Below are 23,873 nucleotides of genomic sequence, written 5' to 3' on the forward strand. Positions count from 1 at the left end.
AATCTGGCCCTGACGGTGGTGCAGCAGCATGGACATAGGGCCCCTGTGCGGCTGCACAGCCTGCATGGGCCTATATCCGCCCCTGGGCCCACTTTTGGCTCGTCTGCCACTGGTACTTAATTTTTAAAAGGCAGTTGATCAGTGCCATTATGGTGCACAAGACATTACAGCTATTGGTTTTTGCTATCCCCCAAATGACTGAAAGCTGATTTTTGATTGGCTGCTGCAGGTTGCTGCACAGAATATTCTATTTATCTCAGCACAGCAAACATCAAAGCTGTGGAAAAGTGGCACAGATACCCGCGACCTCCTTAATTCGTTATGTCGCATGACAGTCTTAAATTAGCGTTGACAGACGGAATGTAAACTGTTTTATTTTACTTTTACAATTACTTCCTTCTGCCAAATGACAAAAACATCTTGTTCCTTCACTGCAGCTCATTTTAGTGACATGTGTCTCCACCTGCTGGACAAATCACCACGCTACAAAGCAAGAGTTGTCCATCTAGTGTTGGATTCGTTTGATCAGCAGTGCAAGTACTAAAAGGAAAAAAAAAAAGAGAAATATTTTGTAAATGATAATTGCTCATACATGGCTTCACCTGTGTTTGTATAATGGAGTGACATCTCTTGACAATCTAAACAAGAACGGAAAAGCTCAAAGCTCACCAAAAAAGGGCAGCACAGTAGTGGTTAGCAACTGGCTCACTTGCTTGCAGCGCTGGGTCCCATATTAAAATCCCACCCAGGGCACTATCTGCATGGAGTTTGTATATTCTCCCCCTGACTGTGTGGGTTTGACTCGCTCTTGCAGTGTAGCATGCCTTCCTTAGCTACGTGTGTTGCTTACATAGCAATCTAGTAGAATCTCTACTGTGAAAATTTTACATAAATAAACAGACTAACCAGCAAGCTCATGGTGACCCAGAACTCATTGGGGTGTGTAAGGGACTACAATGGTCCTAAAAGCCCCCTTACTAAGATGTTAAGAAAAACAAAAGTTTGCTTTCCTAAAACAGAAAGAATTTGCGATAATTCAGGTTGGAGTGAGCTCGAACATACTAACCTGTTTTTTGTCTTCTTCTAGTCCCCTCTGTAACATTTTCGCTGCACCCCGCTGCTTTCTTGGTGATAAAATCACTAAACAATGAAGATGGGCGCCAAACAGGAAATACATCATCAGAGCAGGTGCCTGTTTGCAGTGGCTCCTCTCAAGCTTGACATGACTGCTGGAATGTTACTCCACTTGTTGCCTTAGCTGCTTGTCTGGGCTTTGAACTGATCTTTCTGCACTCACAGCTGTTCACAAGGTCACAGCTCTGTGAGGCAGACTTGCTGGCTGTGAGCAGAGACCTTGCCTGTGACTCATACACACAGCACACAGGAGAGCAGAGGGGGGCGTGGAGGGGGCATGCATAACTTCTCCCTATCAAAGCAGATTCAGCACATTCCTCCCTGGTTCGACAAAGCTTGACAAAGAAAAGAAGATTAGATATATTACATAGACAGCGCAACTAGAAAAGGTTGAAGTAAGCCAGAGCACATTAGAACAGGTATAGGAACTCATAGGATAGAAGAAATAAGGCTGAAAATTTTGTTACAGAGTATCTTTAAATGCCGCTCACTGCTGTGAAGTATCGCGACTGTGATACTTCACTTGCACGGACGCTACTATGTTAATTAACATAGTTACTGTCATATTAACATAGTAACTATGTTAATTAAAGGGATACTGTAGGGGGGTTAGGGGAAAATGAGTTGAACTTACCCGGGGCTTCTAATGGTCCCCCGCAGACATCCTGTGTTGGCGCAGCCATTCACCGATGCTCCGGTCCCGCCTCCAGTTCACTTCTGGAATTTCTGACTTTAAAGTCAGAAAACCACTGCGCCTGCACGCCCGTGTCCTCGCTCCCGCTGATGTCACCAGGAGTGTACAGCGCAGACACAGACCATACTGGGCCTGCGCTGTGCGCTCTTGATGACATCAGTGGGATCGAGGACACGGCAACGCAGGCGCAGTGGTTTTCAGACTTTAAAGTCTGAAATTCCAGAAGTGAACTGGAGGCGGGGCCAGAGCATCGATGAGTGGCTGCGCCAACACAGGATGTCTGCGGGGGACCGTTAGAAGCCCCGGGTAAGTTCAACTCATTTTCCCCTGACCCCCCTACAGTATCCCTTTAACATAGTAGTTGCCGGGCTATTGAAGTATTGGGTCGCGATACTTCACAGCAGTGGCAGGCATATATAGGAGCGCGCGTTGCTATATAAGAAACACACGTAACTAAGGAAGGCACTCTATGATGCAAGAGCGAGTGTCGCGTGCAGCCCTAGATTTAGGTTGCGCTGCTGGTAATGGAACTCGAGCTACTATAGCAGCGCAGCTTCATGAATCAAGTCCATAGTCTCCTTTATCGGAGAAAGTGAAGTAGTAGTAGTAGTTGGTGCCCGCTTACAGCTCGGACCCCCTTGTGGTCGCAATGGCTGCTCGGGGTCCGTTAAAAATGGCGCCATTTATCGTAGTTAAAAAACGGCGCCCCATAGAGAACCATTATCACTAGTTATTTTTCGTTTTTGACAGCTAAAAAATGGCGCCGGCTTTAAAAACGATATTTATCGTTTATATTTATATTTGTATTGCTCCCAAACGATATTTATCGTTTTAACCCCTGCTTTGCTGCCGTTTGGAAAATATCTGCCCGCCGGCTTTAATGTTTAATAGCAAAGCCCCCTTAAAAGCTAAAAACACCGAATTTGCAGGGAATGTTAAGAAGAATATTGTGAACAAGAGGAAAAAAAAATCTTTCAAAAAGACCTTATAGTTTTTGAGAAAATCGATTTTGAATATTCTTCTTCTGACCGTGGGAAAATTAAACGCCCGCCGACTTTAGCGGTTAATAGCAAAGCCCCTTTAAATGTCAGAAACACCAAATGTGTAGGGAATGTTAAGAAAAATAGTGGGAACACGAAGAAAAAAAAATTGTTCAAAAAGACCTTATAGTTTTTGAGAAAATCGATCTTAAATCTTCAAAGGAAATGTAACTATTTAAATCGCGTACTGACATTCCCGTGGAAACTTTTCCCGCCGACTTTAGCAGTTAATAGCAAAGTCCCCTTAAATCCTAGCAACACCAAATTTGCAGGATATGTTAAAAAGATACTGGGAAACAATATTTTAAAAAAAAAATTGAAATTTTTTTTTTTTTTTTTTTTTAAATTAAAATTTTTGGGTTATGTTCAGAGTGTGGGAAAAGTTTTGAAAAAAAATGACGTGGGGTCCCCCCTCCCGAGCCTCTGTAACCCCTTGTCTCCCATGCAGGCTGGGATAGCCAGAATGCGGAGCCCCGGCCGACTGGGGCTTCGCACCCTGAGCTATACCAGCCCGCATGGTCCATGGTATGGGGGGGCTTCGGGGGGGAGGGGCGGCCAAGCCTTCCCCTCCCCCCCGGAGCCCTTGTCCAATCCATGGACAAGGGGCTCTTCCCCACCTCCGGTGCCCCAGGAGGAGGTGGGGGCGACGACTCCCTGGGGGGGGGGTTCATGGTGGCATCTGGGAGTCCCCTTTAAGAAGGGGAACCCAGATGCCTGCCCCCCTCCCAGGAGAAATGAGTATAGGGGTGCAGGAGTACCCCTTACCCATTTCCATAAAGGGTTAAATGAAATAAAAACACAACAACGAGAAAAGTCCTTTAATGTTCTAAATTCACCAGAAATACTTACCTGTACCTTTAAGAAAAAAATCCCACGTCAATTAGGTCCCACGACAGTATCCTCCATCTTGCGACCTTCAGTTACATGTTGATTGAAGATCTCCGCCGCCCCGACGCCACACACGCCGCCTCCGCCGCACTCACTGCTCTTAGCTATACTTAGTATAGCTAAGAGCAAAAAGCATCTTTAAATTTTAGCTCCAATGGTCCCCATTGGTTCCTTAACAGACCAATGGGGATCAGGAGGATCCCCATTGGTCGATAAGGAACCAATGGGGAGCCTTGGAGCCAAAATTTAAAGATGCTTTTTGTTCTCAGCTATACTAAGTATAGCTGAGAGTTGCGTCTATGCGTCTATATAGACGCATTAGCGCTAGCTGCTGCTGCCCTCCCCGCCTCTCCCCACCTCACCTGTCACCCTCACCCATGCTGGCACCCATGGGTGCATTGGGTGTCAGCATGGGTGAGGGTGACAGGTGGGTGGAGGCAGGGAGGGCAGCGGCAGCTAGCGCTAATGCGTCTATATAGACGCATAGACGCAACTCTCAGCTATACTTAGTATAGCTGAGAGCAGTGCGGCGGAGGCGGCGTGTGTGGCGTCGGGGCGGCGGAGATCTTCAATCAACATGTATCAGAAGATCGCAAGATAGAGGATACTGTCGTGGGACCTGATTGGCGTGGGATTTTTTTCTTAAAGGTACAGGTAAGTATTTGTGGTTAATTTAGAACATTAAAGGACTTTTTTCGTTGTTGCGTTTTTATTTCATTTAACCCTTTGTGGAAATGGGTAAGGGGTACTCCTGCACCCCTATACTCATTTCTCCTGGGAGGGGGGTGGGCATCTGGGGGTCCCCTTCTTAAAGGGGACTCCCAGATGCCACCATGAACCCCCCCTCCCAGGGAGTCGTCGCCCCCGCCTCCACCTGGGGCAAGGGAGGCGGGGAAGAGCCCCTTGTCCATGGATTGGACAAGGGGCTCCGGGGGGTAGGGGGAGGCTTGGCCGCCCCTCCCCCCCGGAGCCGTCCCATACCATGGACCATGCGGGCTGGTATAGCTCAGGGTGCGAAGCCCCAGTCGGCCGGGGCTCCGCATTCTGGCTATCCCAGCCTGCATGGGAGACAAGGGGTTACAGAGGCTCGGGAGGGGGGACCCCACGTCATTTTTTTTTAAAATTTGCTATCAAATTTTTTTTTTAATCTTCTGAGTGTGGGAAATAAATTTAAAAAAAAAACGACGTGGGGTCCCCCCCTCCCGAGCCTCTGTAACCCCTTGTCTCCCATGCAGGCTGGGATAGCCAGAATGCGGAGCCCCGGCCGACTGGGGCTTCGCACCCTGAGCTATACCAGCCCGCATGGTCCATGGTATGGGGGGGCTCTGGGGGGGAGGGGCGGCCAAGCCTCCCCCTCCCCCCCGGAGCCCTTGTCCAATCCATGGACAAGGGGCTCTTCCCCACCTCCGGTGCCCCAGGAGGAGGTGGGGGCGACGACTCCCTGGGGGGGGGGTTCATGGTGGCATCTGGGAGTCCCCTTTAAGAAGGGGACCCACAGATGCCCACCCCCCTCCCAGGAGAAATGAGTATAGGGCTACTTTGTACCCCTTCCCCATTTCAACAAAGGGTTAAATGAAATAAAAACACAACCACGAGAAAAGTATTTTAATAATCTTAATTAACCACAAATACTTACCTGTACCTTTAAAAAAATGTTCCCACGCCAATATATCCTCGGAAATGATCCAACGAATAACAATATCCTCTTATCTTGCGATCTTCAAATAGCTTGATTGCAGATCTCCCACGCCAATTAAAATACTATACCCTACAATGCGTCCTGCGTAGGGACGCATAGCACGGCTCCCGCTGTCCTCCCCGCCTCCTCACCTGTCACCCTCACCTAGCCTGGCACCTGGTGCACCCATGGGTGCCACCCTAGGTGAGGGTGACAGGTGCAGGCAGGTGGGGAGAGACAGCGGAGCTGGCAGCTATACGTCCGCACAGGACGCATCCTAAGGTATAGTAACCGGCTCATAAATGAGCCGGTTCTTTTTGTATTGAATCAAATGAATCGATTCATTTGATTCAATACAAAAAGAACCGGCTCATTTATGAGCCGGTTACTATACCTTAGGATGCGTCCTGTGCGGACGTATAGCTGCCAGCTCCGCTGTCTCTCCCCACCTGCCTGCACCTGTCACCCTCACCTAGGGTGGCACCCATGGGTGCACCAGGTGCCAGGCTAGGTGAGGGTGACAGGTGAGGAGGCGGGGAGGACAGCGGGAGCCGTGCTATGCGTCCCTACGCAGGACGCATTGTAGGGTATAGTATTTTAATTGGCGTGGGAGATCTGCAATCAAGCTATTTGAAGATCGCAAGATAAGAGGATATTGTTATTCGTTGGATCATTTCCGAGGATATATTGGCGTGGGAACATTTTTTTAAAGGTACAGGTAAGTATTTGTGGTTAATTAAGATTATTAAAATACTTTTCTCGTGGTTGTGTTTTTATTTCATTTAACCCTTTGTTGAAATGGGGAAGGGGTACAAAGTAGCCCTATACTCATTTCTCCTGGGAGGGGGGTGGGCATCTGTGGGTCCCCTTCTTAAAGGGGACTCCCAGATGCCACCATGAACCCCCCCCCCCCCAGGGAGTCGTCGCCCCCACCTCCTCCTGGGGCACCGGAGGTGGGGAAGAGCCCCTTGTCCATGGATTGGACAAGGGCTCCGGGGGGGAGGGGAAGGCTTGGCCGCCCCTCCCCCCCCGAAGCCCCCCCATACCATGGACCATGCGGGCTGGTATAGCTCAGGGTGCGAAGCCCCAGTCGGCCGGGGCTCCGCATTCTGGCTATCCCAGCCTGCATGGGAGACAAGGGGTTACAGAGGCTCGGGAGGGGGGACCCCACGTCATTTTTTTCAAAACTTTTCCCACACTCTGAACATAACCCAAAAATTTTAATTTAAAAAAAAAATAAATAAAATTTTTCAATTTTTTTTTAAAATATTGTTTCCCAGTATCTTTTTAACATATCCTGCAAATTTGGTGTTGCTAGGATTTAAGGGGACTTTGCTATTAACTGCTAAAGTCGGCGGGAAAAGTTTCCACGGGAATGTCAGTACGCGATTTAAATAGTTACATTTCCTTTGAAGATTTAAGATCGATTTTCTCAAAAACTATAAGGTCTTTTTGAACAATTTTTTTTTCTTCGTGTTCCCACTATTTTTCTTAACATTCCCTACACATTTGGTGTTTCTGACATTTAAAGGGGCTTTGCTATTAACCGCTAAAGTCGGCGGGCGTTTAATTTTCCCACGGTCAGAAGAAGAATATTCAAAATCGATTTTCTCAAAAACTATAAGGTCTTTTTGAAAGATTTTTTTTTCCTCTTGTTCACAATATTCTTCTTAACATTCCCTGCAAATTTGGTGTTTTTAGCTTTTAAGGGGGCTTTGCTATTAAACATTAAAGCCGGCGGGCAGATATTTTCCAAACGGCAGCAAAGCAGGGGTTAAAACGATAAATATCGTTCAGGCAGGACCAAAAAAAAAAAAAAAAAAAACAGTTTTAAAACGATAAATTTCGTTCTGCACTATTTTAACCTTTAAAACGATAAATATCGTTTTAAACATATATCGGGCAGAAGGGGGCGCCATTTTTTGGCCGGCGCCATTTTTAACTAGACGCTGGCTGCTCACATGTAGTTACACCCCTTTACAGAGCCACGCCATTAGTGAGAGATCTGCTCATCTGTGTTCTTCAAGCCCAACTTCGCCCAAATGTATTTTTCAGGTTTAGATACGAAGAGGAACATTAGCGCAGCCATGTAGCATACCTACCTGGGGAGTTGTTAGCCCAAAGATCAATGGCACGTGCCCCGGATCTATTCTGGGGTGCCCCGGATGTCCCCCCGGCAGAGTAAGCTGTGGTGCCTCATTAACAGGCATGCTGGGAGCTGTGGTGCATCAATCGGGGTATGCTGGGTGCCTCTATGTGGGCATGCTGGGTACTGTTATGCATTAATAGGGGGTATGCAGGATGCTGTGGTGCCTTTGTGGGGGTTGTTGGGTGCTGTGGTGCCTTTATGGGGGCATTCAGGGAGCTTTGGTTCTTCTATGGAGGCATTCTGGGAGTTGCGGGGCCTCAGTGGGGGGCCCATGGGAGCATCGGAGAGGGTCCATTAGAAGGTCAGGGAATGCTATGGTGGAACTGCCAGATAACCTGGTGGCAGGCCAGCCTGCCCATCAGAAAGCCAGACCAGCCAGCACAGAAGCCGGGTAACTGTGCCTAGTTATGTTTAAGTGATGGAGAGGGGGGCTTCATCCAATATTGATGCAATATTTTGCTGGACAGGCCTGCTTAGATTGCTGATAAGTTCATGTAAATGTGGCTCCACCCACCACCACATTCTGGAGTTTTGACACACCCATTTTCTGGCTGGAGTGCCCAAAAGTGCCCCGGATCTCTTAGGATCCTAGCTACGCCCCTGCTGCCTACTAAGCTCTTGTCATATGTTCCAGGGGTCCGTGCGCAGCAACGGTGGGGGCCAGAAGGACCAGAGGCTCCCCTCTTCTTAGGTGATTATTTATCTCGTATTAATTTTTCCATGCCTCGGATCAGTCCGCCCTGAGCACTGTGAGAAGGGGAGGGCGCCGTGATGGAGGGGGGTGCCGCGGCTGAGTCCCAGTGATGCCACGGCACCCCCCTCCATCACGGAGCCCTGAACTTAACAGCAGCCTGACTTTTCCCCCCCTTCCTCTCCCCGCCCTCCGTGCTCCCCCCTGCGCTGCAGAGTAATCACAGGGAAGCCTCTCGTATGGAGCAACTTACCTCCCTGCCATTCCAATCACTGCTCACTTGCCGCTGGTCTCCTCTGCATAGCTGCTGATACATGCTGAGTCCCAGTGAGGCCGTGGCTCCCCCCTCCATCACCTATGGGGGGAGCACCTACCTATCTAACATATACTGCGGGCACCTACCTAGCTAACCTATTCTCTGGGGCACCTACCTATCTAACCTATACTGGGGGGGCCTACCTATTTAACCTATACTGGGGGGCCTACCTATCTAACCTATACTGGGGGCAGCTACCTATCTAACCTATACTGAGGGCACCTCCCTATCTAACCTATACTGGGGGGCAGCTACCTATCTAACCTATACTGGGGGCACCTACCTAGCTAACCTATTCTGGGGGGCACCTACCTATCTAATCTATACTGGGGGCCTACCTATCTAACCTATACTGCGGGCACCTACCTATCTAACCTATACTGAGGGAAACTCCCTATCTAACATATACTGGGGGCTCATACCTATCTAGCCTATACTGGGGGCATCTACCTATGTAACTTATACTGTGGGCACCTACCTATCTAATGTATACTGAGGGGTACCTACCTATCTAACCTATACTGACAGCACCTACCTATCTAACCTATACTGGTGGAAACTATACTGGCTACCTATACTGGAGGTACCCACCTAGCTAACCTATATTGAGGGCACCTATCTATCTAACATGTACTACGGCACCTACCTAGCTAACCTATACTGGGGGCACCTACCTATCTAACCTATATTGAGGGCACCTCCCTATCTAACATATACTGGGGCCAGCTCATACCTATCTAGCCTATACTGGGTGCAACTAGACCTGTCTAACCTATACTGCAGGCACCTATACCTGGCTCCACGGAATGAGGGGGGCGCAGTTTTTACACCCTCGCCCTGGGTGCACTTTAGCCTAGAAACTGCCCTGTCTTTGATACACTTTAACCTGTTTTGCTCCATCAAGTTAATTACATTTGCAATTCATTCAGTTACAATATGAGCATCTCTTTATTTTCTCTGGCCCAGTCACAAAAGAGACTGCAGTTCCCGTCTGCTGAGGTATTACATCACTGAGGATCAGATCACTTGTGTGTTTCTGAGAATCCCTGTTGCTGCAGGACTGAGTCACGTACTCATCTCAGACAAACCTTCATCAGTGTGTCTGTCCTGGAGGGGGAGGGAGTATGGGAACCAGCAGAGGTGTCCTCATATAAACCTGGCTGAAAAAGGAAAGAAAGAAATAGAATTCATTTATACCTGATAACACCTAAAATGTGATGCTTAAAGGAAACGCAAAGGGAAAATAAACTGATGAGATAAACAATTTTATCTATCCTCCTTCTCCTAAATATGACTTTTTTTCTTAGATATCCCACAGGTTGTTGTTTTTTTAATAATCTACTTACTGCTCACTTTAACTGTTTCATTGTCTCTGCGCAGTGTTGAATTATGTCAGAGCTAAAATTTATGAACTATTGACCCTTTTTTATCTCTTTTCTGCTCTTAGACACCATTTTCTGCCAGGAGAGTGTTCTATGGCTGTAATTCCTTATCAGTGAGGGCAGGGACGTAACTAGAAGTGACCAGGCCCCCCTGCAAGAATTGGATGCCCCCCCCCCTCGCCTGAGGGTGCCCGTTTAGGGCCCTTTTGGGGGGCAGGAGCGGTCACAGCATGATGGGAGAGCGTTGGACATCAGCGGGGGGGGGGGGGGGGGCAGTCCCCCCCCCCTCCCTCACTATGGGCTCTCCTCTCAGTGCTCCCCCTCTAGCATCTATCACTGGCAGCGGCGGCGGCAGGAAGGACACATACCTCCATCCACCGCCAGAGGTTCCGATCTCTAAGTGCTTCACGCTACTTCCAATGGTAGATGCTAGAGGGGGAACGGTGAGAGGAGAGCCCAAGGTGAGGGGGGGGGGGGGGGGAACTTTCCTCTCTCCCCGCTGATGTGCAATGCTCTCCCCTCATGCTGCGACCCCTCCTGCCCCCCAAAACAGCCCTGAGCGCCATGTGACTGTCCAGAATCATACAACTTGTTACTTTAGTAATTAGGGCAGGAGCAATTGTAAGGTCCCCTTTCACAGTGGTGCATTGCGGTGTAACGGCCGCATTGTAACAAAGCTTACCGCACTGCAATGCACCGCTTATGCGTCATTCACGGTGTGGTATGATTGCAGTTTAATGGGTTGCAGCATTGTAATGCACTGCATACATTACCCAATGCAACGCATAGATAACGTGCGGTGCTGTTGTCCCAATCAGTTGCGTGCCTGCAGTTATCGGGAACGCAACACAATGACCACTGTGAATGTGACTTAAAGGGGAACTGAAGATAGAGGTATATGGAGGCTGCCATATTTATTTCCTTTTAAGCAATACCAGTTGCCTGGCAGCCCTGCTGATCCTCTGCCTCTAATACTATTAGCCATAGCCCCTGAACAAGCATGCAGCAGATCAGGTGTTTCAGACTTTAAAGTCAGATCTGACAAGACTAGCTGCATGCTTGTTTCTGGTGTTATTCAGATACTACTGCAGAGAAATAGACCAGCAGGGCTGCCAGGCAACTGGTATTGCTTAAAAGGAAATAAATATGGCAGCCTCCTTATACCTCTATCTTCAGTTCCCCTTTAAGGGCTGGAACCCCCTAGGAATCGCGGCAGCACTTTTATATCATGCAAGCACTGCGGGCAGGTATTCCTAGGCTGATTGCAACTGCATTTCCCTCCAATTAACATTTCCTTTTTCTTTTGAACTACACAACAACCGCAACACGCCGATGGGAGTGATCGCAGCGGCAGCCCCAGGACCGCCTAATGCCAATTGCCATCAAGTCCTGTGGAGGGGTTTTGCAGGAGATCGCACACGCCGATGCGCGCGCATCTCCACTTGGATGACGGAGCTCCACTCCGCCATCTAATAACACTGTACAGCGCTGCGATCTAAGGCTGGGCAGTACTGGGGACAGCCGTGTGACACAGCTGTCCTCTCTGAAGTCGGCTGATGTCTATGATATGACCCAGGCAATGGCTGCTGTGATCACCAGGAAGTAGCAGTGATGCTGCATTCTAACCATGTATGTTATGTTACGTATGTCCTTTACAAAACGCTGCAGCCTCTAATTATTGTAATGAAGAGAAGAACATTTATTGAAGCAGGTATTATGATGTTATAGAGCGATTAAACTGTCTCTTTCTAAAGATTTATGGTTTGTAATGGCCTCACTTATTCATCATTTTTATTTTAACAATAGCATTGTTTATTGAAGCGCGAACATGTATTCTTTTATTACTTTTTTAAATATATACCTGTCAATTTTAATGTAATAGTTTTTAAAAAAAGAACCATTTATTGCTGTTGATTTTTCGCAATAAACTGACTCTTGGCACAGCAAGGCACTGAGATAACTGGCAAAGCATGTGCACTATTGTGGAACTGAGCACAAGCACATTTATTTTCATGGAAAGATTCACATGAAGATTTCATTTGAGCATCAAGTGTAACAATTCTCCAGTGGTCATATCTCCCTTATATTGGGTGCCAATGTGCCTCTCCTGTGCCTAACACTGACCTCTCCCTTCTAGTGCCTAACACTGACCTCTCCTCTCATGTTCCTAACACTGACCTCCCCCTTCTAGTGCTTAACACTAACCTCCCCTCTCCTGTGCCTAACACTGACCTCCCCCTTCTAGTGCTTAACACTAACCTCCCCTCTCCTGTTCCTAACACTGACCTCCCCTCTCCTGTGCCTAACACTGACCTCCCCTTTCCTGTGCCTAACACTGACCTCCCCTCTCATGTTCCTAACACTGACCTCCCCCTTCTAGTGCTTAACACTAACCTCCCCTCTCCTGTGCCTAACACTGACCTCCCCTCTCCTGTGCCTAACACTGACCTCCCCTCTCATGTTCCTAACACTGACCTCCCCCTTCTAGTGCTTAACACTAACCTCCCCTCTCCTGTGCCTAACACTGACCTCCCCTCTCCTGTGCCTAACACTGACCTCCCCTCTCATGTTCCTAACACTGACCTCCCCCCTCTAGTGCCTAATACTGTCCTCCCCTCTCCTGTGCCTAACACTAACCTCCCCCCTCTCCTCTAACTAATACAAACCTCCCCTTTCCTGCGCCTAACACTAACCTCCCTACTCGTGTGCCTATCACTAACCTCCCCTCTCCTCTGCCTAACACTAACCTCCCCTCTCCTGTGTCTAACACTACCCCTCCCTTCCTGTGTCTAACACTAACCTCACCTGTCATGTGCCTAACTTTAACCTCTCCTTTGCCTACTAGCACTAACCTCCCCTCTCCTGGTGGGCCTAACAATTCCCCCTCTGCTCTGCCTAACACACACGCACACACACAGCAGTTTCTAGGCTAAATTGAAACTAGGGCGACGGTGTAAAAATGGTGCCCCCTTCCCCCCTACCCCCTTGGAACCCTTACTCTTTAGAGACAGGCACACAGCCACAGGTCACAAGTAGGTCTGCCTACTTACTAGTGACCAGCCGCTCATCCAGGAGGAAGCAGGGACCAGGAAATCACACAGGCGAAGAGAGCCCGGGAAAGCCTACTTCTCCATGGGCACCGTGCACTGACAGCCTGCAGTACCGCTACATGACATCAGGTGTCATCACACACTGGTGACTTGATGAGTTGATGTCTGACGTAGGCAGCCTAGAAGGAATCAAGGAAGGTGATCGTGCTGGTAATCTTCTTCTTCCATTTGGCTGCACCACACGTCACCAGCATCTTAGCAGTTATGTCCTTCTGCCTGCACCCCCTTCTTCTACTAGGCAGTCTGCCCCCAGGGCGGTCGCCCTGCCACCCATATACGCACGCACACACACGCCACTCTCCTTTAACCCATGTGCATATATGATGCTTCGAGGAGTATGCTCAATTATTATTGCGCTGGCTTCTACTCATCTCAGAGTTTCCAGTCTACTCAAAACCAATTACATATGCAATAATGCTGTGCAAGACCTATTGTATTGTCCTACATGGGTGAAAGTTTCACAAGTAACCACTAGATGGCAGCAGAAGCCTTATATGGATAGCAACAAGTTACACCTGTGTTTAATATCCTCCAGACTTATTTGAGGTATACAGCACAGTACTTCTTTCTGCCATAAATCTCATAGGATGATGAGGGTGACAGGCTAATTGTCTATCATTATGTGCTTTCTTTTAAAGCCAACTATTAAGGCAACATTCCAGAATGAGAACCCCGGTGATGATTCTCACAGAAGCAGCATAACTGTAATGCATAGAATGCTGGGTAACTGCTGACAGTTCTCCTTCTGATTCATGATTGGCCATCCTAAAGCCATTTGTCCCATACAGCATACCTCATGTGCTTGAGTCATCCGTGTGATTGCTGCTGCCTGCAGTGACATAACTTGTTTTCGTGCCGGCTCACATGGTTAAACGTGAGCTCTGAGAGGTCTCAATGTTGTACACAATGGCCTCAATTCACTAAGCATTACCGCATGCAGACGATTTTACCGATCACCTTGCCAAATGCCAATTCACTAAACCTATTATCGCACTGAAAATTACAGACTAGTGAGGTAAATTACCAACTTGTGTGGTGAATTCCTCAAGAAATTGAAATTCACAAAGATTAAAGCATTCGTTAAATCAAGTAAAAGTGTTTGGTACAGGTAGTCCTCGGTTAACGAATGAGATAAGGACTGTTGGCTCGTTCTTAACCTGAATCTGTCCTTAAGTCGGGACAGCCACCTTTGCCCCCGTTTTTAATGCAGAGTAACCGGGGACTACCTCTTCTGCGCCATTTTAATGCAGAGTAAGCACAACGGAAGGTAGATAGAGGACATCTCACCTGATCCTTGGCGGTAGAAGGTCCCATCGTGCTGCCCGGAAGCTGCGCGGCCCGATCTCTCGCTCCATCCACTGTCCCCCCGGCGGCTTCTCATGCGTCGCATAATGACGCATCAGGAGGCGCCGCCACTAGGGGGCTTTTCCTGATTGCGTCATTATGCGACGCATGAGAAGCCACCGGGAGGACAGTGGACGGAGCAAGAGAACGGGCCGCGCAGCTTCCGGGCAGCACGATGGGACCTTCTACCGCCAAGGATCAGGTGAGATGTCCTCTATCTACCTTCCGCTGCGCTTACTCTGCATTAAAAACAGCGCAGAAGAGGTAGTCCCCGGTGGCATGACGTCATCGCGGCTGGTCGGCGGGCGTTCGTATCGGCGGGTCATTCCTAAGTCGGGCGTCTGTAAACCAGGGACTACCAGTATTTATCTCCATCTCTGACAAGCCAGTGACTGACAAGCCAGTAACTCACAATATCCATGCGGTGACATTAACAGATGTAGCAGACAGCCAATAGGGAGAGCTAGACTGCCCTGCTTCTCCCCTTATTTGATCTGATACTCTGGAAGGCTGGACTTCAGAAGGAGAAGGAGACATTTAAAAAGCTTTTCTGTATCCCTTTAGATGTGCACATCTATATACACAGAAGAGCTCCCTCAAGTGCCTGCAGCACATCTAAAGGGATGCCAGGGAGCGTACAGTTAAAAATGGCGCAGGTTAAAAAATGGCGCACCGTTCCACCGATAAATGTATTGTAAAATGCTATTTACCGGTTTAACGTAAATACCATAATGTGAGCAGAGAAGTGTCACCCCCTAAAAACAGCACTACACAAATAATTGTGCAAAAATATGGAAATATTTATTGAACAATGTATTCCACTAGAAAAGTGTTCTAAAAACAATTAAAAGAGAAATTGCCATACCATCATGCCTTATATCATTGCCACTGTAAACGTACAAGAATATCCCACCTCAATGATCATAATATCAGTCACAATCTATTAATAATAGCAATCACCCAAGATGCTCACTGGTGGTAGAGCCTAGTGTTGGGCGAACAGTGTTCGCCACTGTTCGGGTTCTGCAGAACATCACCCTGTTCGGGTGATGTTCGAGTTCGGCCGAACACCTGATGGTGCTCGGCCAAATGGCCGAACTAAGAGCGCATGGCCGAACGTTCGGCTAGCGCTGTGATTGGCCGAACGGGTCACGTGGTTCGGACCCCGAACGCGCTCTGATTGGCCAAACGGGTCACGTGGTTCGGCCCGAACGCGCTCTGATTGGCCGAACGGTCACGTGGTTCGGGTAAATAAATACCCGAACCACGTCATATCTCCGCCATTTGTCTGTGGGTTTAGCTTTGGGTAGGCAGGCAGGGTAGTTCGCGCTCCAGCCACGCTAGCCAGGGTCCCCCCAGTCATTGTGTGTCGCTGCTGGGAACAGTAGTACACCGCTCGCTCAGCCACACTATATAGCATTGTGTGTACTGCCACTGTGTACCTCGCTCAGCCACGCTATATATAGCATTGTTTACTGCCACTCTGTATACACCGCTCAGCCAGACTATATAGCATTGTGTACACCGCTCAGCCAGACTATATAGCATTGTTTACTGCCACTCTGTGTACACCGCTCAGCCAGACTATATAGCATTGTGTGTACTGCCACTCTGTGTACACCGCTCAGCCAGACTATATAGCATTGTGTGTACTGCCACTGTGTGTACACCGCTCAGCCAGACTATATAGCATTGTGTGTACTGCCACTCTGTGTACACCGCTCAGCCAGACTATATAGCATTTTTTACTGCCACTCTGTGTACACCGCTCAGCCAGACTATATAGCATTGTGTGTACTGCCACTCTGTGTGTACACCGCTCAGCCAGACTATATAGCATTGTGTGTACTGCCATTGTGTGTACACCGCTCAGCCAGACTATATAGCATTGTGTGTACTGCCACTCTGTGTACACCGCTCAGCCAGACTATATAGCATTGTTTACTGCCACTCTGTGTACACCGCTCAGCCAGACTATATAGCATTGTGTGTACTGCCACTCTGTGTACACCGCTCAGCCAGACTATATAGCATTGTGTGTACTGCCACTGTGTGTACACCGCTCAGCTAGACTATATAGCATTGTGTGTACTGCCACTCTGTGTACACCGCTCAGCCAGACTATATAGCATTGTTTACTGCCACTCTGTGTACACCGCTCAGCCAGACTATATAGCATTGTGTGTACTGCCACTGTGTGTACACCGCTCAGCCAGACTATATAGCATTGTGTGTACTGCCACTCTGTGTACACCGCTCAGCCAGACTATATAGCATTGTGTGTACTGCCACTCTGTGTACACCGCTTAGCCAGACTATATAGCATTGTGTGTACTGCCACTCTGTGTACACCGCTCAGCCAGACTATATAGCATTGTGTGTACTGCCACTGTGTGTACACCGCTCAGCCAGACTATATAGCATTGTGTGTACTGCCACTCTGTGTACACGGCTCAGCCAGACTATATAGCATTGTTTACTGCCACTGTGTGTACACGGCTCAGCCACACTATATAGCATTGTGTTTACTGCCACTCTGTGTCTGCTGGGAACAGTAGTACACCGCTCACCCGCCACTGTATAGCATTGTGCTCTGTGTCGCTGCTGGCAATAGTGGTACACCGCTCACCCACCACTGTATAGCATTTCTGTACTGCCACTGTACTGCTGCCAGTCAGCGTGTACTTTAAGGATAAGTGAAACGAGGAAGAAATCCGGTGAAAGAGGGAGGGGCAAGGGAAGAGGTGTTTCCCCTGACGGTTCACGTACAGGCCACAGGGGAGCACCCAAGAAAACCCACTCAATACCGCCCATGTTGTCCAGGACAACAACCCTCACAGATCCAAAAGAACAGGACCAGATAATTACTTGGATGACCTCTCAAGCGTCCAGCAGTGGGTTAAGCAGCACCAGCACATCACGCACGAGGTCCGAGTCCTCAGCCAGTTACAAGGAGCCAGTGGGCACAAAGCTGACACAACCGGCAGCGACACCACGCACACAACTGCCAGATAACCAGTCCGATGAATTACCTCAGGACACAATGGGGTATTCGCAAGAGCTATTCCCAGGCCAACAAACTTCCACCTTTGAAAGGTCAATGGAGGAACAGCCAGAAATGTTGTGCCCGGATTCACAACCATTAACTGTGGGAAATGCACCGGGCACTGAAATACAACAAGGCGAGTCCGAGGACTTTGAAACCCAAATCCCAGAGCAAGTTGGGCAGGAGGGGTTGCAATTGCAGGAGGTCGGCCGAGAAGCTCTGGAAGACGACGTTGGAGTGAGCTGCGCAGAGGTTGTTCTGGGGAGCTCTACTCCACGGCGGTGGCCCCCCACAATGACATATGACGAGTTTGAGGAGATGGAAGAGGAGGGTATGGACAATGTGGACATAGACCCAGATTTTGTTTGTGAACGAGAACATCGCCGTCGTAGCAGCAGCACAGATGAGTCTGTTGAAGAACCCACTGCTGCACGAGTTCGCCTTGTGCCACAAGGTAGGCGGCGCGCAATTTCAGGCACCACAAGCGTGGAAGTTCAAGTGAGAGGCAAAAGAGGCGCAAACAGAAATCGCCAGCAAGGCAGGTGCTCCAAAGTCTGGGCTTTCTTTGAAGACTGCACTGAGGATGTTACCATGGCGATTTGCAAGGTGTGCAAGACCCGCCTGAGCAGGGGGAAAAGTATTAACAACCTCTCCACCACCAGCATGAGCCGCCACATGCTATCCAAACATCCCACTCTGTGGGCAAACTCGACAGGACAGGGTACCAGCAACACTGCCTCCCTTGGGTTCACCAGACCCGCCTCAGCAGCAGCAGTAGCCCAGCCATTGCGTGGTTCACAACATTCACAAACATCAGACGACGCTGACACTGTCACTTTCCGGAGTAGTGCTCTTGAGGTCTCCCAGTCTTCATCAAACACAACAACCAACAGCCCTTCAGTGTGCAGCCCTACGGTTCAGTTGTCTGTCTCGGAGATGTTTGAGCGCAAGAGGAAATTGCCAGCAAATGACCCCCGGGCCGTGGCAGTAACAGCCAGCATAGCCAAGCTTCTGGCCTGCGAAATGCTGCCATATCGAGTGGTGGAGACAAACAGCTTCAAGGGCATGATGTCAGTGGCCATCCCACGTTACGTGGTTCCCAGCCGCTACCACTTTGCGCGCTCTGCAGTGCCTGAGTTGCATGAGCACGTGGTCAGCAAAATAACCCGAAGCTTGAAGAATGCCGTTGCCTGCAAGGTTCACCTCACCACTGACACCTGGACGAGTGCGTTCGGCCAGGGTCGATACATCTCCCTTACCGCGCACTGGGTGAACCTTGTGGAGCCTGGCAGCGATTCCTCACCTGCTACGGCGCGGGTGTTGCCCACGCCGCAAACAGCTGCACCGCCGTCCCTCCCACTGGATAACAACAGCAGCACCTACCTCTCTGACTCCTTCTCCTCCAACGCATCTCAAAGCTGTACCTCATCCGGAAACGCTAACCCAGCAGCAGTAGGATTGTGGAAGCAGTGCAGCACAGCTGTTGGCATGCGTCAGCAAGCGTTGCTGAAGCTGATCTGCCTTGGGGATAAGCAGCACACAGGAGAGGAAATTTGGAGGGGAATAAAGGAACAGACGGATTTGTGGCTGGCACCGCTGGACCTGAAACCGGGCATGGTTGTGTGTGATAATGGGAGTAATCTCATTCGCGCTTTAAGGTTGGCTAAGCTGACACACATCCCTTGCCTGGCGCACGTGATGAACCTAGTAGTTCAGCGGTTCCTGAAGACATACCCAGGCGTGGCCGATCTTCTGTTGAAGGTGCGACGAGTGGCCAAACATTGTAGAAATTCAAGTACTGCTTCGGGGGCACTCGCCAAGATGCAGGAGCGCTTCAATCTCCCCCACCATCGCTTGCTGTGTGATGTCCCTACGCGCTGGAATTCTACGCTGCACATGCTAGCCCGCTTTTGCGAGCAGAAGAGTGCAGTGGTCCAGTACATGACGGCGCAGTACCGAGGCACATCCGGCCAGCTGCCAAGCTTCTGTGGATCCGATTGGGCCAACATGTTGGACCTCTGCTAAGTCCTCCAAAATTTTGAGCAATCCACGTTGCTTGTGAGCAGTGACAACTCTTCAGTCAGCATTACCATACCACTGCTGTGTTTACTGAAGAGGTCAATGTTGAAAATCAAGGAAACAGCTGTCATGATGCAACTGGGGGAATCTGAAGGAGAAAACGATCAGCGTGATGGTACCAACATCAGGCCATCCGCCTCAGGAAACGCTGGCCCCAGCAGCTATGACGAAGAAGAGGAGGAGGAACAGCTGGAGTTGGAGCAGGAATTTCCTGCCACCACTGACGAGGGCCAGAGCGGTGCACGTTGGACTTCCACAATTCAGCACGAATGGTCAGCAGAAGCAGACCAGGAAGAAGGTGACGACTATGATGCATCACAACAACTATCACAACGCTCACAAGAGGATGATGAGGATTCTGGTAGGACTCTGGCACACATGGCTCAATTCATGCTAGACTGCATTGAACGCGACCCACGCATTGTGCGCATTCTGGACAACACCAATTACTGGGTTTATACCCTTCTGGATCCACGGTACAAACACAATGTTCCAAAACTGCTTGAAGAAAGAGTCAGACAGGTCAAAATGGAAGAATACCAGCAGGCCCTTGTGGAGACTTTAGAGAGGAGATTGACATCCTCCCCCTCCTCTAGCCAGTTGTACGCCGACAGACTGACTTCCGCAAACCCAGGACGACCAGGAGGGCAGCAAACAACACAAGCCGCAGCTAGTGCCCAAAAGGGAATGGTATCGGCAGTGTCCTTGGAGTGGGAAAATTTTCTGACACCCATGCAGCAGCAGCCCACAGAACAGCAAGCGTGCAGATCCACCTCCAACACCGATCGCCTGGAGAAGATGTTTAAGCAGTGGCGTACCTAGGGTTTTTGACACCCGGTGCTGGGTATTAAAAGACACCCCCTCGTGCCCCCCCCCCCCCCAAAAAAAAGGAAAGGCGTGATTGTGGTGTGCTAAGCACGCCACAGTGGGTAATGCCAGGTATAGTTGCACCCCGTATAGGTAAGGGGCAACTATTTTCTTTCCCCAGCCATGTATGTCCCTAAACTTAAGTTTGCCCCAGTTCAGGTATGGTATCCTAGTACAGGTAACCAGGTGTGCCCCAGTATTAGCCTCCCCCCTACCCAAGCTTAAGTAGCCAAGCGTTCCCAAGTATTACCTGCTCCATCCACAGCCTGGTGCCCAAATATTAGCAGCCCCCCTTACCAGTTAGTGGATAGAAGGGAGAGGAGTGAGGCAGAAAGACAGGGTAGAGAGAAGAGAGGCAGGGGAGAGAAAAGAGAGTCAGGGAGAGGGAAGAGAGGCAGAAAGACAAGGGAAAGAGAAAAGAGGCTGGATGACAGGGGACAGAGAGAAGAGACAGGGAGAGAGAAGAGAGGCAGAGAGACATGCAGTACTTCTCATAATCAACTTCCTGAGATCCTAGCCAGTGTGCTGGATGATCCAAGGGAAGGAACACAGAGCTTTTCAGAGTGAGGGAACACAGTGCTTTTCAGAGTAAAGTGCTTGTGCTAAGGAGAGTGTGAGGAGACATAGGATCCTGGGGAAAGTTAGAGAGAGTGGATTGCTGTGAGACAGTTATGCACAAGCATACATATGGTGATAATTGTGGCTGTAGGGGGGATGAGGGTGAGGACTGCACTGAAGGAAGATAGGATCGGATATAGGCAGCTTTAGAGCAGGAGACACATTTTACAGCCTGTCACTCACTGCCCTCTGCTCTAAGTAGAAAAGTGCAGTGCTGTAATAGTTGCCTCTCCAGTTGTGTCTAGTCTCTCTCTGTGACTAATTCCAGCCAGGGCAGGCTTTCCTGACAGACAGTGCCAGCGTGCCACACAGGGGCGTAACTAGAGACCACTGGGCCCCCCTGCGAAACTTTGGATGCCCCCCCCCCCCGCTCCAACCAACACCCCCCCCCCCCACACAAATAAATCGGGCAGGATAAATATATATTTTTAAAAAAAATACACAGAGTAAAGTCCCCCACCGTCTCTGCAGCCCCTGCCACACACATCACAGACACCACACATCACAGGCATTACACATCTCACACACACACACACACACACACACGCATTACACATCTCACTCACACACACAATATCACAGGCATCACACACACACACACACACACACACACACACCACAGGCATTACACACACACACACACACACACCACAGGCATTACACATCTCACTCACACACACACACAATATCACAGGCAACACACACACACAATATCACAGGCATCACACACACACACACACACACCACAGGCATTACACATCTCACTCACACACACACACACAATATCACAGGCATCACACACACACACAATATCACAGGCAACACACACACACTATATCACAGGCATTACACACACACACACACACACCACAGGCATTACACATCTCACTCACACACACACACACAATATCACAGGCATCACACACACACACAATATCACAGGCATCACACACACACTATATCACAGGCATTACACACAGTATATTACAGGCATTACACACACAATCACAGGCATTACACACAGTATATTACAGGCATTACACACACAATCACAGGCATCACACACAATCACAGCATTACAGACACACTACAGATCTCAGGCTGTGTGTCTCACATAGCAGCGGCAGAGCGACACATTCTTCTTCCTGGCCTGGATCATGTTGCCTTGTGTCCGTCCAGCGTGGGTGAGGGGGCGGGGAGAGGGTGCGAGAAAGCGTCCAAGCAGGAGGTGAAAAAGAAGCATGCCTCCAGGTCCTAGTGCCCTCTGCAGGAACAGCCTGCTCCAGAATAGAGATGGGAAGTTCGGATCTTTTCAATGATCCGGATGATTCGAATCGGATCATTGAAGAGATCCGGATCTTTGATCCGAATCTCGGATCATTTTACTACCGGAAGCATTCGGGGGTGAAATGAACAGCAGGACAGGTCTGTGGACAGGAGAAGGGGAGGGGGGTGGACACACAGAGAAGGGAAGAAGATGGACAGAGGGCAGGGAGTGGACAGAGAAGGGAGGAGGGATGAGCAGAGAGCAGAAATGTTTGCACACAATACCCACATGCTGCAATCATATGCTTTACATATATTTCACCTATATGTTCATCTGTACACTTTGAAAGAAAAGGTCGCACAGTGAAAGAAAGCATTCCCAGAAGATAAGTGCAGCTGTTTAGTGCGGAGTGCAGGAGGGTTATATTGCCTTTCAATCACACTGTCTGCAAAGTTACTGAGCTGAGCTATGCTGAGCCAAAAGCTTCCAATGTGATCACTGTGCACAACTACGGAACAGACAGCCTGTAATGGGCAGCACATTGCAGCCAGTATGTGTGCTCTACACATATCTGGCAGTGGCACCCATGTCCCCTCTCTCTCTCATCTACCTGTCTCCCTGCAAGGCTGCCTCCCCTCCAACAGAGCGATCCCTGCTTCCAGGACCCCGCTGCCCGCTGAGAGGGGGCGTGTCGCTCCTGGCCCCGCCCCTTTTGCGATCCGAATCGTTCATTTTGATGATTCGGATGATCGACTCATAAAATAGATTCGGATCAAAGATCCGAATCGTTCATGATCCGGACAACACTACTCCAGAAACCATTACTTGTTTTTCCTGTGCGTGCGCCCGCTCGTTAAGACATACGGGCGGGCGGTGAGCCTCAGAGCCACAGGCCCCCTGTCAGGTTTTTCCCCCTCCGGGCCCCATGCCTTGCAGGGCCGTTAGTTACGCGCCTGGACTGCCACACAAGTGTTTTGCCTCTCGCCACACTCGCCCGCCCAATATGCCCATTTTAATAGTGAGGAGGAGGGAAATAGCTGAAGCGTGGTACTTGGCTGCGGCGCGGCTGGTCACCATCACGCAAGCTGCAGAGTCTATTGTGTGCCCACCACACGTGGCCGGTGTAGTGAAAATTTTTGCTACCCATCATATTTTGCATCTTGCCATAGAGGACAGTGTATGACTGTGTAGGCGTGGCTCCTCTCTGCTAACACGCCTGTAATTTTTTGCAACCACAGATCTAATTGAGCTAGAAGGGGGATTGTTCCCTCGGGGGGGGGGGGGGGTTAGTAGTTGAGCAAGAGGGGGGGATTGTTCCCTCCAGGGGGGGGGTTATTAGTTGAGCAAGAGGGGGGAATGTTCCCTCCAGGGGGGGGTTATTAGTTGAGCAAGAGGGGGGATTGTTCCCTCCAGGGGGGGGGGGGGGGGTTATTAGTTGAGCAAGAGGGGGGATTGTTCCCTCCAGGGGGGGTTATTAGTTGAGCAAGAGGGGGGATTGTTCCCTCCAGGGGGTGGTTATTAGTTGAGCAAGAGGGGAGGGTTCTGTGTGAGAATAGGGTTTGGTTGGGTT

General features: G+C 49.6%; 1 long non-coding RNA gene across 2 annotated transcripts; it reads right to left on the reverse strand.

Moving 5' to 3' along the window:
- Positions 1–402: 402 nt before the first annotated feature.
- Positions 403–22,309, reverse strand: LOC137570381 (uncharacterized). Of its 2 annotated transcripts, XR_011031012.1 has the most exons (3): positions 22,151–22,309; positions 9,679–9,750; positions 403–540 (listed from the first exon to the last, which is right to left on the reverse strand). It is a non-coding gene; the product is annotated as an uncharacterized lncRNA (long non-coding RNA). The 2 variants fall into 2 exon arrangements; XR_011031011.1 differs by lacking the exon at positions 403–540 and having other exon boundaries at positions 9,520–9,750.
- Between the last annotated feature and the right edge of the window lie 1,564 nt (positions 22,310–23,873).

This window comes from Hyperolius riggenbachi, chromosome 4 (genome assembly GCF_040937935.1).
Source record: "Hyperolius riggenbachi isolate aHypRig1 chromosome 4, aHypRig1.pri, whole genome shotgun sequence".
Classification (NCBI taxonomy): domain Eukaryota; kingdom Metazoa; phylum Chordata; class Amphibia; order Anura; family Hyperoliidae; genus Hyperolius; species Hyperolius riggenbachi.